General features: G+C 43.7%; 1 protein-coding gene and 1 long non-coding RNA gene across 2 annotated transcripts in view; one reads left to right on the forward strand and one right to left on the reverse strand.

The window, feature by feature from the left end:
- The window catches only part of LOC142584459 (uncharacterized), a 292,894-nt gene that overhangs the window by 82,576 nt on the left and 196,428 nt on the right, over positions 1 to 13,890 (reverse strand). The gene's annotated exons all lie outside the window — the stretch shown is intronic.
- Positions 767 to 2,723, forward strand: LOC142584458 (uncharacterized). Its single transcript, XR_012828796.1, has 3 exons — positions 767 to 891; positions 1,901 to 1,933; positions 2,663 to 2,723. It is a non-coding gene; the product is annotated as an uncharacterized LOC142584458 (long non-coding RNA).

Consider the following 13,890-nt stretch of genomic DNA (forward strand, 5'->3'; position numbering starts at 1 on the left):
AAAAGTTAAAATAACGAAAATCGTCTAAAGCGGCAGCCACACTTTGTAACGAAAACGGCAGAACTCGTGTCCAATAGCTATCGCTATAGGTTTCATCTTACTTTCTTCTCGTTGCTTAAGTATTTTTTAAAAAATACGGGGCTCATTTTTGTGTATCTATCGTGTAACTATCAAAGCGCGTTTACAGTGGGCAACGAGTTTAGCAGCTCAGCCGGCTGAGTAACCAGTCGCCCCTCTCACAGATAAAGCAGCAGCAAGTGACAGGATGCACCCTCAAAGAAGCGCGTCATCAAAGCGAAAAGCTCCACTTCTACTGTCTCTAGCACGCCGCATTCTGGTGCCAGCCGAATCGCTTAGGAGTTCGTATGGCATCTAACAAGCATTTCGACTTATCGACTCCTATTGAATCACTGCCGACAGATGGAACTGTAGAAAATGCTGAACGAGTCTCAGACAGGCTAGCCAGTACTTCAAAATGTTTATCTACTTTTGTGAGTTGTTCTTCCGCATGTGTGACTGCATGTCTGCCAAGATCGCTGATGCATCGCTCGGAAGCCTCGCTCCCCTTGCGCGCTTAACGTTTGCGCAAGGCATCGATGCACTGTGTACGAGAGACGGCTGTACAAGTATTTTGTACAAGTACAGGAAGTCCCCCTAACAAATTGTTCCTTGGGACCTTCTCTTGCAATAGATTTGCGGTTAGATTGTTTATAAAACGAATGTGCAATAAAATCTCAATCTCAATATCTCTTTCCTCTAGAACGGTTACTGGCTCTCGCTTATTATCCTCGTCGGCATCTACGTGTACGGAATTTATATATCACTGACCGCTTCCAAGTATCTCTACACCATGGAGAGCTACACTTACGAAGGAGAACCTGTACGACCCGAGTGAGTTTCTTCTAAGTTTGCATTCTGTTTTGATTAGTCAAGGAATCAATGAATCAATCAATCAATCAATTAATTTTTACTCCAAGGAAGAAGCGAAGGACATCAGAATAAAAAAACTAAAAGTGACAGTCATTCCACTATGCGAAGATGGAATGGCAGCGAAAGCTCACGACAGTCAAAGCTCTCAAACGAAAAGCAAAGTGATTTCGCTGTCATTCCATCTTCACAGAGTGGAATGGTTGTCATTTGTTCGTTGAGCATCGTGGGAACGCTGTTCGTCAGGGGTCGTTTCGCACCGGCGCCGTTTACATTCTCGCTGCTCCTTCCTCCGATGCTCTTCGTACATATGTTGTTCTTCGGGTGTTCTAAATATATGAGTCCGCCGTTTTAAGTGCCGATACCTCTCCTGCTTATATACTGCGATAACCTTGACGTGACGCTATTTTTCACGGCGCGCCTTCTAATCTCCCGCATTTTGACATCTGCGCCACCGCACTGCACCCGCACGCGACCACACACAAAGCAAACAATGAAACCCATTGTGTGTGGATTTGTTAGAAATCGCTCAGTCCGTTTCTGTTGCTGGACGCCCGAAAACCACGGAAGGTTAGCCATATACAGCTTTCGCTCTAAAAATTGAACTTGACAATGCTTCTGAGCCCTACGCGTGAGAATATTACTTCCGGTATTTTTATATACCTTATTGTTCAGGCTAGATCCTCAGTTAAATAAAGGTCTTTCTTTATAGAGTAGATCCATTAAACGTCATGCTATGTAAAACCAGTGTCAGCCATCACACGCTGGTTGTTTTCTTTCGTTTAAATAAGCTTGCATTTATATTCTTTTGCAAATGCACTTTCATAGCGTTGTCCCCGCAATATAGTACATCTAAGTCCTGATTTATTCTTACATCCTGAAGCACAAAATTTGAAGACCTGTAAGTACTGTGTATCGTCCAAATTTTCAATAAACCGAGGTGAGAATCTAACCGTTGCTTTTTATGTTGCAGCCAAATCCACAAGAGGCAAAGAGCGCGCAAGAAGTAAGTTTTTTACAGATTATCAATAGCTGCTCATGGATTTTGTGACAGTATTCAAAAGCTTAAACGTTTAAAGCTTAATCAGCGCAATATTGTTTTTCAAATGCCTTTCGAGTTCTGCATATTCTAGTAGTTTATTGCTTTATAACAGGTGTGGCTCAGTGAGCGCGAATACACGAGATCAAGTACACTTCTGAACACTGTTCGACCTTATTTTCAAGAATCAAATTAAAAGGGCCGACCTAATATAGGTACGCAACTTATAAGATCCAGAAGGCGCGCAATGTTGGTCGGCGACGAACGAGTGCGAAGACAGCCAGCGTGAATTTTTGTTGCGACATGAATTGTTACGCAGCAGTAATGTTACGAGACTTTCGCTGTTTTCACAACAGAAAAATTCTGTGTGCGAATGTGTTGACAAGAACGATATTGACCTGCATGATTTCGTTATTCATGGTCTGGTATGTGTAAACCAGTTCCAACCACGACAGTAAATGTTTAGATGCTTCTGCGCTAGGTAAATACAATTCCTGAGCGGTACCCTTACGTTTATAATAAGAACGCAGCGACCACTAGCAGAGTGCTCAGGGTGGCCAAATACCAAAGAGCCGCTATTACACGACTTTCAAAGAGGCGTGACAGTGCGTGTTCGTGCCCGCCTGCAATGTTGCAAAGTTCTGTGCATTCATTTACATGTAAAGCAGCTCGAGTAACGCGTTACTGCCCTTTCAGGGGCATCGCCGCGCCATTAATCCTCAACGAAGACGAGCGCCTCAGAAGCGAGGATGCAGAGTGAGTACATATATTCACACGCGGTACCGCGACTGTTAAGATCCACAAATGCCTGCGCGTTAGCAGTATAAGTGTTCGTAGCGATTTTAACTCAATGCGCAGTGTTGGTTTGGGCTGCGACTGATGTACTTAGAACTTAGCGTGCCACATAGACTGAAAGATTCCTTATCACTATCCGTGTTCCGTAGTCTCAAGAGTGTTTGGGTCGTCACTGCAGGAACAGCTGCAATATGCATTCAGAGGTGTCTGAAATTTCTGTAACCTGAGACCTTGGCATTACTGAAGGTGTTTGCTCTACTGGAAAGGGATGAAGACTTAACAGATCAGTGCAGTTTTCATGCATATAAAAATGCCATTGATTCTGCTTCCTTGGGCAGCTCAGTTGCGTAAATAAGGCTGCAAGTACGCATAAGAATCAGCATGTATCCGCAGCAAGAAAACGCGCGATTGTCAAGAGTGCACTGTCTTAAATTGCATATGGGGGATCACTGAGAAGAGATTAGTTCACAGATTTTTTGGCTTCGTCAAACATCTTAGATATCGCTTGTGAAAACATAAAGCTAGAGAAATACGTCACTCTTTGTGGATGATGCTGCAGAAGCCAAAGGCGGCACTAGCACGTCTGATAATGTGATGAAAAGGAAAGCCATACGAACTTGGCTGCTTTTCTGGTGGTAGCAACAAGGCGCCATTCTTTTACCACGAAACTGGTTTGCTTACACTACAAATAATTTATAGTGTAGTACATGACTGATGTTTACTATTTCTATTTTTTTCTTTAGGCGGCTGCGGCAGATACGTCTGTAAGTTCCAAAAATAAAAATCAGTGACGAATTTTATAAAGGTCGGATGCAATTTGTAACTCGTCTTTCTTATTGCAGACGAAAGGCAATGATGGCACCTGACACTCAACTGAAATAGTAAGCTCGCAAGATATTCTACGAAATGTAATCTGGAGATTACTTTGTAGAAAGTGAAAATGCTATAGCATCGAATCTATGGGGCTTAAATGCTCGATAGAATAGTCTGTGTGTTTGTTGGTTACTGTAGTTTGCTTATCAACTTATTAGGAACGTTATTAAGGCCGATAAGTAGCCGTTACGCGCTACATTGATTAGAAACGACCAACTTTCCATAGTGTACAAGCATGTGTACTAAGCCACTGCAAACTGCAATTCAATAATTGCAACCATCGTTGGTGGTAATGCTCTTAACTGCTTCATATGATTATCTTTGCTGAAAAGCAAAACTCCAAAGAGAATAAAAAGTAACAAAATGGTCAGTTACGCTAACTTAATACTGGCAGAGATAGCAGCCGGTATAATTACTGACAGCATCACCATAAGTGAACGTTCCTGAAAGATAAACCTTGCCTGTTCGCAAAAAGGAAAATAAAAGTTTATGCTAGGACTGTTAGTGAGAGAAGGTACCAGACAATCGTGATCTTTGACATATAATTAAAGAAGAAGGCTTGCTACTGGAAAACGGAACTTACAAGCGAAATGCTTTGGCCACTTGTTTTGATGCGGGAGCGTCAAATGGTTCATTGCGCCAAAAAGCTGGCGTCCGGTGTCTGTGGCAGCCTAAATTTCCATTGGCTACGGCGCCACATCACGATTGAGCCTCGACGGAGTTCCCATTGGCTGTAGCACTGTGGCACGTGCGCGCCTCGACGCAGCACAGCGCCCGATGCAGAACGCGAGCGCGCCAGGTGTTGCGGGAAGGGAGAGGGCATCGCCGCGACCGTACGTCACCCTCGCTGTCGCTGCCGTAATCCTGTGTTATCAGCACATTCCTTGTCCGCGGAAGATCTCGCCTGCATTCTAACTGCGCCTCGGTGAGGCTAAATTAAAACGCGCCAAGCATCTCAACGCACTCGCTTGCCCGCGAGAAATTCGAAACTGGAAGGACCACTCAGCGGTGTTAAAGTGCTCATTAATGCTTTCGCATCCAGAACTCATAAGAAGTGATTAAGTAACCGCGGATATTTTTAATTCTGTAATTATGCATCATTTATCATTGCAGTAAGTTGTTTCCTGCTGTATTCTAAAAAGATGTCTTCCTAAATTCATTTTTCTTTCACATCTTTTCCAGTCTTGTGCCATTATCGCCGACGGTGAAGACGACAGCCACCGCCAAAACGACTTAAGACTCTTTTTTGAAGCTTTGTATTGTCATGTGACTTCCAAGCGGCGTGTTCATTCTGTTGGGAATTAATGCTGTGGTGTATAGAAAATGTTACTACTGTAATGTGTGAAACTACATGTCACTATTATTAAAAGAGATTCCCTCCAGTGTTCGTATTTTCTGTCGCCATCCGTTCACACACGAGCGTGCACCTATGCACGCGCCCACAGCCACGCACAGCCACACACAGTTATTCTTCACCCCTGTGTATAGGACAAAGCTCCTCGCTCATTTCATGCTGTGGTTCTCAATGTGCTCCCTTTAATTTTTCTCCGCGCTCGGCTGCTTTTGATACCGACTTCCTCACTTCTTTATAGCCGACTTCCGTTTTTCTATTGCCGACTCCTTCACCTCTTGCCTCTTTTTTTCTGCTTGTCTGTTCGAACACATACCCAGAGGCAGAGAGATTCTTGAGGATTGCCCAGGAATTTTTGGCATACCCAGTGCCACATGCTCAATTGCACATACCCAGTGGAACGTTCCCAGTGACCCAAGTTCGCGTCGAAGAGGTTCGTTCAAGAGCGGCACATACCCACTGGCGAATACACGCTGCATGAAATTGTTATATCTCGGTCATAGAGAAAGAAATTCAACAAGAGCGGACACTCTGCGAAAACTGGCAACAGGGAACACGTCACGCCTAGTGTCAATACCATCCGTTAATTCGCACGAGCATAGGGAAAAAAGAGAATGTGAAATGAACTTACAGACGTTTTATTTTTTTTATACTACAGTGGCGCAGTTATCGAAAAACAGCTCCGCTGTCCAGGCCTAGTTAATTTGAGTTATTTGTAGAGGGAGATGTTTGCCACTTCTCGACTTATCTTTCTTGCATCACCTAGCAACAAGCTAGCGGCAAGCCAGACGCGCCACATGCATGCATCATTCGCCAGACATGCCACCGAAGGGAGCGGGGCCGGCAGCGCATGTGAAGCTCGGTGACCCGTCTCTTTTGGATGTAGCCCGTTTGTCGGGCTCCCGGCGTTCTCTTGCGTTTCATCTGCAATTCGACACGGCACCGCTGCACTGCTGGAAAATTCCTCAGCAAGCTGAGGAATTTTGTATGACTGTCTGCGACGCACTTCAAGCACATTTAGGCTTACTGCACAACACTAAACCTATACAGTGGCGCAGTTATCGAAAAACAGCTCCGCTGTCCAGGCCTAGTTAATTTGAGTTAATTGTAGAGGGAGATGTTTGCCACACTTTCTATGAGCCCAAGCATTATTATAACTTATTTCGGTAGTTTTGGGGCACCCTTGCCACACTTGGCTTTGTGACGAAAAGCACCTCGGCCGTGTGACCCACGGCCGAGGTTCACGTGTACTGAATCTTACCGGGACAAGTTGTGGCACTTTCTCCGACCCCACACATTAACTAATTTCGTTACTTTTTGGAGTACTTTTTAATCACACTGGCCGAGCTCGGCATATTGGCACAGTTAGCGAAAAGCAGCTCGACTGTGTGCCGTGGTGAGTTTTACGTGTACTGAATTTCAGGTGGCATGTTCGTGAGGCTTTTTATTGCCCTGCAACAACATATACCTTATTTCGGTACTCACGCTTGTCGAAAACCTGACGAGCGATTGCAAAGAGTGATAACACGGGAGCGTGTTGCTTGCGCCGGTAGGACGCGTACAATATAACGCCGTGGACCTCAAGAACTTGACATTTCTGTCTTCTGAGTGACTGAATACAGGCTTTGCACCCACGAATCTGTCTTGAGTGCGACTAGAAGGCATTCTGCGAGCCTATAACATTGTCTGGCTGTGAGCTTGTGTTGTAGCCACCTCTGTGTACTTGGCGTACCATCGCGTCGACTGAGGCCAAGTTGTTTTGAAAACGCGCAGTCACCTGTGTATTTTTGCTCTTAAAGTGCAGAAAATAATGCCCGGGAAGGTATGAATGCTTGAAAATCAAATGTTTGCTTCAGATTTATGGCATTGTTTGGGAGGAGTCTATTTGCTACGAAATGTATGTAAAAGTGAATTTTTCTGTAATGCCGCTCATTCACCACTTATGCACGTTTCGCCTCTACACGCAATATTCCAGTTAGGTCAATATACCTAAATGATTCATGCTTGTAATTTCCTTTTTTTTAGCTGGTGGCATCCGGTGGAGCTTCGCACGGCAACGACTGCTGCTTACCTGGTTCCACAACTTTGGATGAATGCACAAGAAGCCCGGAACGAGCATTTATATACAGCAAAATAAACGTTTCATAATTTCAGAAGACGGCTTGCGTTTACTTTATGAAATTGCACGTGACACAGATTCGGTGGAGGCTTGTAAAGATCGTTCGCAATCGTTTTTACTAAATAAAATTCCAGGCCAAGGGCGCGCGGGGTTCAGCAGTAGAAGCAAAAAAACAAATGTCATGACGATCAGCGGAGCCGGCTTGGCGGGATACCAGCTGGCGTTCAAAACGCACGCGCCCGAAACCGAAACCGGAAGGTGTTAATCCGACCCGATTGGTGCGGTACAGTCAATTCGGCCGCTGGGCTCTATGGGAGTGTCCGCTCTTGTTGAATCACTCTCTCTATGTCTCGGGCAAGACAGCAGCATTCAGCACTTGCAAATTGGGGAGTAGATGCACAGGAGGCTTCGCTTTAAAAACTGAAGTTCTTGGATTGAAGTCAGTAAAGCTAACATACTTGTCCCTCTAGCTTACATTTTCGAGCTAAAATTACTCCATATATTTGGTTTATGCAAATAAGGTATCCCCTTCTTCAACCCGAAATTTGTTATATTTTGCGGTTTTATATCACGTATATTCATAATCAGAATTTGAGTAACTATAGGTGGATCTATTTGCCTGCTGCTTGCATGCTCCCTCAAAACAGCACACGGGCTAGAGCTTGCACGAGAAGCTGCCAACCCGGCTCCGCAGATGGTCGACTGTAGTCGAGTTTTTAGCGCATAGAAACTCTTAAGGTCAAGAAATGGTCTTGCCTCGTCAAAACATTTGCCTTAGAAAAGTTTGGAGTTCAGAAAGATGCGCGTAATTCAGTAATCGTTTCTTAATCGTGAGAGTCTTTGTCGTAAATGCTTATTGCCTGCATGAACAGCTATCGTAATAAAAAGTCTCCGACACTTGAAGACAAGCAATAACTGAATTTCGTTTCCTTCCCATGATACGTTCACTGTGACTAGCATTACGTATATATTATTCCTTAGCATGTGTGAGTAAATGTAAAACAATTTGAAGCAAAAAACGGCGTTAATTCAAAAGCAGGGCTCGCAGCTTCTCTATAGGCCTTGCATTTTTCCTGCTTTTCATGTTCATATTTCATGTTTTTGTTAAAGTTGTAGTAACTCCACTCGAGAATTTCCTTCTGTAATGTCACTACTGGGCTCTCAATGTGCATGATGTTATTCCAATGCACATGAGCCCACGCATCTCCGCAGTTACATTGATTCGTTGTTATGGTCTTTAAGGTTTTCAGCTTTGCTGTGCCTTCTAGAAAAGACAACAGAGTTCAATTTCGGATATCATTTAACGCCTAATGATACCTCGGCACACTTCTCTTACCACACCGGATGTGTGTACTTTCCCAAGAAGAGTCTGCGATTCACGTCCGCAGTGTTCGTGGTAACTGCTTCAGGGGAAAAAATTTATATTGCTGTATGTTAGGATAAATTGTACGAGTTTATGTTCATTGTATGTTAAAAGTATGTACATATGTATGTAATCTATTTACGGGATTTTACGTGCCAATACCATTTTCTGATTATGAGGCACGCCGTAGTGGGGGACTCGGGAATAATTTCGATCACCTTGGTTTCTTTAATGTGCACCTAAGTCTAAGTGCATGGGTGTTTTCGCATTTCGCCCCCATCGAAATGCGGTCGCCATCGGCGGGACTCGGTCCCACGACCTCATTCATAGCAGCCCAATACCATAGCCAGTAACTAACGGTCGCGCCGGCATTGGTGAAGCAGAGATGAATACTTATTGTTTCAACTTTTGTCTCTTGACCACTGTTAAAAAATTACCAAGCTATTTACACTGCTACCGCTATTTAATATTGTAAGAAACGTTACTTAAAGTTGTGTACACATATGGTATTTGTGTTGTGCGGCGATATATTTTGTATGTTTCTGCACAGTTCCGATGGAAGTTCGCGGTCGCCAACAGAGACAACACGAATTTGTAGCAGGCATTTCGTGAGAACCTGCAATAATGACTTCAGTCAACAACTGTCGTATGTGCGTACAATTTTTCCTGCGGTACATGCCGTGTCCGATTGAGTGCTCCGCGCCACTTACATGGCTAAACAGACGCTGCCCTCTCGCCACATTACAGCCACGAAAAATAGTCGCAGAGATCTTCTTAAACGCAGATAGAAGCGTGTACATCGTGCACATGCCCTTCGAATGAAATGTCCACACACACACACGCAGGGACACACAGCGTGCAGTACGAAACCTGCGTAAACACGTGCAGTGCAGCAGGCAACCAAGGCGGCGTAAAGGAGAAATTGGAGAGATGTACACCCGCTCGTTGAAATTTTACCCCGCATGCGGCGCTCTCACGCCGGCGCGGCAGCGACGCTCCGTGGTGCCATTGTTGTCTATTGGTTGTATGTAAATATCTGCTGCGATATCAGCTTCTGTACCAGTTAATCTAAGGGCTGGTTAGATACAGAGCGTGTGCCACCTAGAAATCGCGATACACGTGATATGTAGTTTAGGGATCAACTACTAAATTGCGAGATGTAGGAGGCAGCGCACTGTAATAACAAGGAGAGCATGTTGTTAAACGGGCGTTTCTTTGTGCTAGAGTACACCTAACAAGTGTCGAGGCTGGAAAGCTCCAATCACCAGGCAAACAAAGGGAATGGACTGGAATGTGTTTCTGTGTCGTATGGAAATATTTCTGTTTGCAATATCCCATGTTGAATTTCATCCACTAACAGAAACCTGGGAGACTCTTGGTGGAGAAACTTTTTGCATATGGTGCCTTAATTCGCCGTACGTACTGTCAAAGGATACAGGACCTCAAAAAGTATGCCATTTTACATGCGAAAACCAAGATCTAATGATGAATTGCGCCATTTAGAGAGACACCGGATTAAATTTGATGGCCTCTAATTCCTTAACGTTCGCCTACATAAAGTACAAGAGCGTCCTTTGCATTTAGTCCTTGTAGAAATGCGAATACACGGTATTTTTTGTTTTGTATTGGTAGGAAGCAAAACGTTGGAAATAAAATGAGGACGAGATGTGCAATGAAAGTACTGTGAAGTAAGCATGCAAAGGTGCATCTTCAGAGATTTTTGTTCCATTGACCGGTAAATCATTACTTTTCCTTATTCCAGATCGTATGTATGCTACTTAGGCTATCCTTGTCTTATGTCTGTGCTTGTGTGCGTGCGTGTGTGCGTGTGTGTGTGAGAGAGAAAGTTCACTTCCCATTCAACTGCCTACGCGACAGTGACCAGGTCAGGTATCTTAGTTTTCTTGTACTGCAGTACTTGTGATAACTCATCTGACACTCGGAAACACGTCACCAGTCACAACAGTCCTCTGAAAGTAAGGAAGCGTTGCCTTGAACGATCGTACGTCACGGCTTGTTAAGCTATCGAGATTGCCGGAACGGACAACTTCCCGGAATTGGCTGCCATGGGCGCGGCTGCCCTGTCATTGACAGCGCCTCATAAGCCATAGCATGGCTGCCAACCGGGCTACTTCCGCCCACTTTCCCACTGATTCACCTGCAGCTCCCTGCATAGCCGGCAGTTTTCTGAGTCTCGCGATGGCAATTTGGTCCCCTTGTACGGATTTCGTGCTGAAACACGAAGGCGCCAGGGTGTACACATTGCTTCCCCTAGAAGCAGCAGCGGTGGTCTCGGTAGGCATTATGGCTATGGGATATTTCTTTTTTCTTGGCGGGGTGACCAATTTGCGACCATAGGTATGGGCGGATGACGTTTACAGCAGCATAACTATCCTTACGTGCAACAAGGCATTTTCAGTACTTGTACATTGTCCGTTTCCTGAATAATATGCCCGCTTGATTTTATTACTGCCGCCAGATTTTACGATTGCGTCTTCAAAAATGTGCAGTATAAGCTTCGATCATCTATTTTGGAACTAAAATCCGCAGCTTTAGTCCACAGTGGTAACCCCTTCAAACAATAGTTTGAGGGGAATCTTGCTCATGTCAAGAATAATGCACAGGCTAATTAATAAATGCGAAAGAGTGCTAACTTGGGATACAGGCTAAAATGTCTGGACTAGTGTACACGCGAAGTATGTGAAACATTTTACATCAACATGGGAGGTTACACACGCGCTAGTGCACCTTTGGCGTCACTACACTAAAAAAAAAGAATCATCTTTCACTCCCGTGTACAACTGGCGTGTATTTCTTGCTTTGTATTTTATTACATAATTGTCTCTTTCTCCTCGTTTTATTGCGAAAGGATTATATTGCTCATGATACAACATATCCGGTATTGTCAGAACTAGCGTGACCACACGATGGTCCAAGGAGGCAACTAATTCACGACCAATGGGTGGAAGTCGAACACACAACCCTTGATATTAATAAAGGCGAAGGTTTTAAGGTGCAGTAATTTAAGATATAGTTAATTAAGCCACTCGAAGCCACGACATTTAGTATTAATTAAGGTGAAGGTAAATAAGACACAATTCATTAAGGTATAGCTAATTAAGGTACATGTTTAATTCGCATAGACTTCATTACGGCACTCGTGCCAAGCACCATCGGTGGGAATCGAACATACCAATAGTGCTAATTAGGTACGGTTACGGTACAGTTAATTAAGGTGCAATTAGGGCACCCGAACCCGTGACCTTTGGTGGGAGTTGAACTGACTACCCTTGCTGCTAATTAAGGCGAAATTCAATAATGCACGGTTAAGATAGAGTTCGTTAAGGTGGAGTTACCTAAAGTACTCGAGCCCACGACATTTGTTGGGAGTCGAACCAAGAACTAGGTGTCCCAAGAACTAGTTACTCAACGACTGAAAGAGCCTAGGCATCGCACGGTGGTCGCAATGCTTTCGCATTCATCCACGTAGGGATAACTAGGTGCGCCTTGATTTTTTTCCATCGGGCTCCCTTCCTCTTGGCTGCATTGTTCTTTCGCTGTTAGTACATTTAAATCATTTAGAAGCGTGTGTCTAGTAAGGGACGTTTTCAAATATTGACGAAGGTTTCCTAATTGCACATTGGAGCTTTATGCGGATTTCAACACTGCGTCGTTACAAAAGAGCCAGGCGCATCAACCTGAAACTTGGCAGAAATAAAATGGTTCTTGGGAGAAACATTGTGGAAGAATTTTTAATGCAGGTGCTCGGGGGGCTTCCATACAAAAATAATCATGCGTCTGTTGACTTACTGTTTAGATTTGTTGGGTGACTAAAACATTTTCTGTTGTGAACAAAATATATTGCGATTAAAATTAGAAGCAATAATGTGCACGTTAGAAGCATGCTGCAGAAACTTAAAAATTGTAAACGTACAACGGGGTGCGTTAACATTTCTAAAATATCATACAAGTATTCAAAACGCTCTTTCGAGCAGGGAAATAAGTTTTCGCACTCTTGCTGTGGGCAAACACCTAAATATTTTGGTTTAAAATCTTGAACATGTCTACGAAAAACGAACGAAAAACGAAGAATCGTCAGTTTGCCTTTAAAATCAAGCACAGAAAGCGTATTTTTAATTCAAAAGTGTTCACGCCATTGAAGAAATAATTGCTGCTCGGTGTCGACCACATGGTCTCTTCGTCAAGTTAAAATTTGGTTCCGTAGTATGACAGTTCGTGTTCTATAAGGCCAAACAAGTCTATACGAGAGTTCGGTGCTTTTCTACTGTAGCTTCTAAGACTTTTTTTGCAATGAACCCACATGCATTACCCTTGCACCATCGTAATAAATTTGAATGGACGAAAACCACCGCCTACTCCTAATGAAAATTCTGTACCGAATTCATATTCCTGCCAACGTGATACGAGGGCGAATCAGAAAGTCTTTGCCCCTATTTTTTATTAGCCAAAGTAAGGTACACACATGTAATTACATATTTATTTATTTATTTATTCAAATACCCTAAAGGCCCTCTTGGAGAGGGTATTACATAGGGGGGGCACACGAAACACACTAATAAGAATATGCGAAAAAAAATAGTAAGAATAAACAATTCAGCAAAGATAGTAAGAACACCACAAAATACGCATACACCAATATTGGAAGTGGATTAAAGTTCGAATAAAGATAAGAATGAAGTGTGAAAATTGAAACACCGGGGGTTCAAGGATAACACAAAAAGAGAAAAAACTGCAATACGATGTCAAACAAGATACAAAGGTATTAAATTAGCCCTGAAAAAGAAATAGCTAACACCAAGGACGCGTAGAGACGTCAAATTCTGATATGATTCCACAGCATTTGATGAAATTGATCGGTGTTAACTTCAGTGGCAATATCAGATGGTAGGTTATTCCAGTCAGCTATGGTTTTGGGGATGAATGATTGTGCGTAATGGGCCGAGTGGCAAGCTGGGCGTTTGAATTTGCAGGGGTGATCACGGCGAGGAAAAATGACAGGGGGTGACTGAAAGAAGTCGTCGCGCAAACGATCATGATGATAAAGTTTGTGAAAGACAGATAGGCGGGCATGTTTCCGTCGTAGTGATAGCGGAGGCAGTTCGGCACGAATTTTTAAAGATGTAACACTGGAGTACGGAGAAAAATCTGAAAAAATGAAGCGAGCAGCACGGCTTTGCAGGGATTCAATGTTGCGTATAATGTACTCTTGGCTCGGGTCCCAGATGGCACATGCATATTCAATTTTAGGCCTGATTAACGTGGTGTACGCGAGTTTCTTTAGGTGTGAAGGCGCTTGCTTTAGTCTGTGTTTCATGATTCCGAAAGTACGGTTAGCAGATGCAAGAGTAACGTTGATGTGATGATGCCATGTTAGATCCGATTGCAAGTTGATTCCTAAGTAT

This window comes from Dermacentor variabilis, chromosome 6 (genome assembly GCF_050947875.1).
Source record: "Dermacentor variabilis isolate Ectoservices chromosome 6, ASM5094787v1, whole genome shotgun sequence".
In the NCBI taxonomy this organism is placed as follows: Eukaryota; Metazoa; Arthropoda; class Arachnida; order Ixodida; family Ixodidae; genus Dermacentor; species Dermacentor variabilis.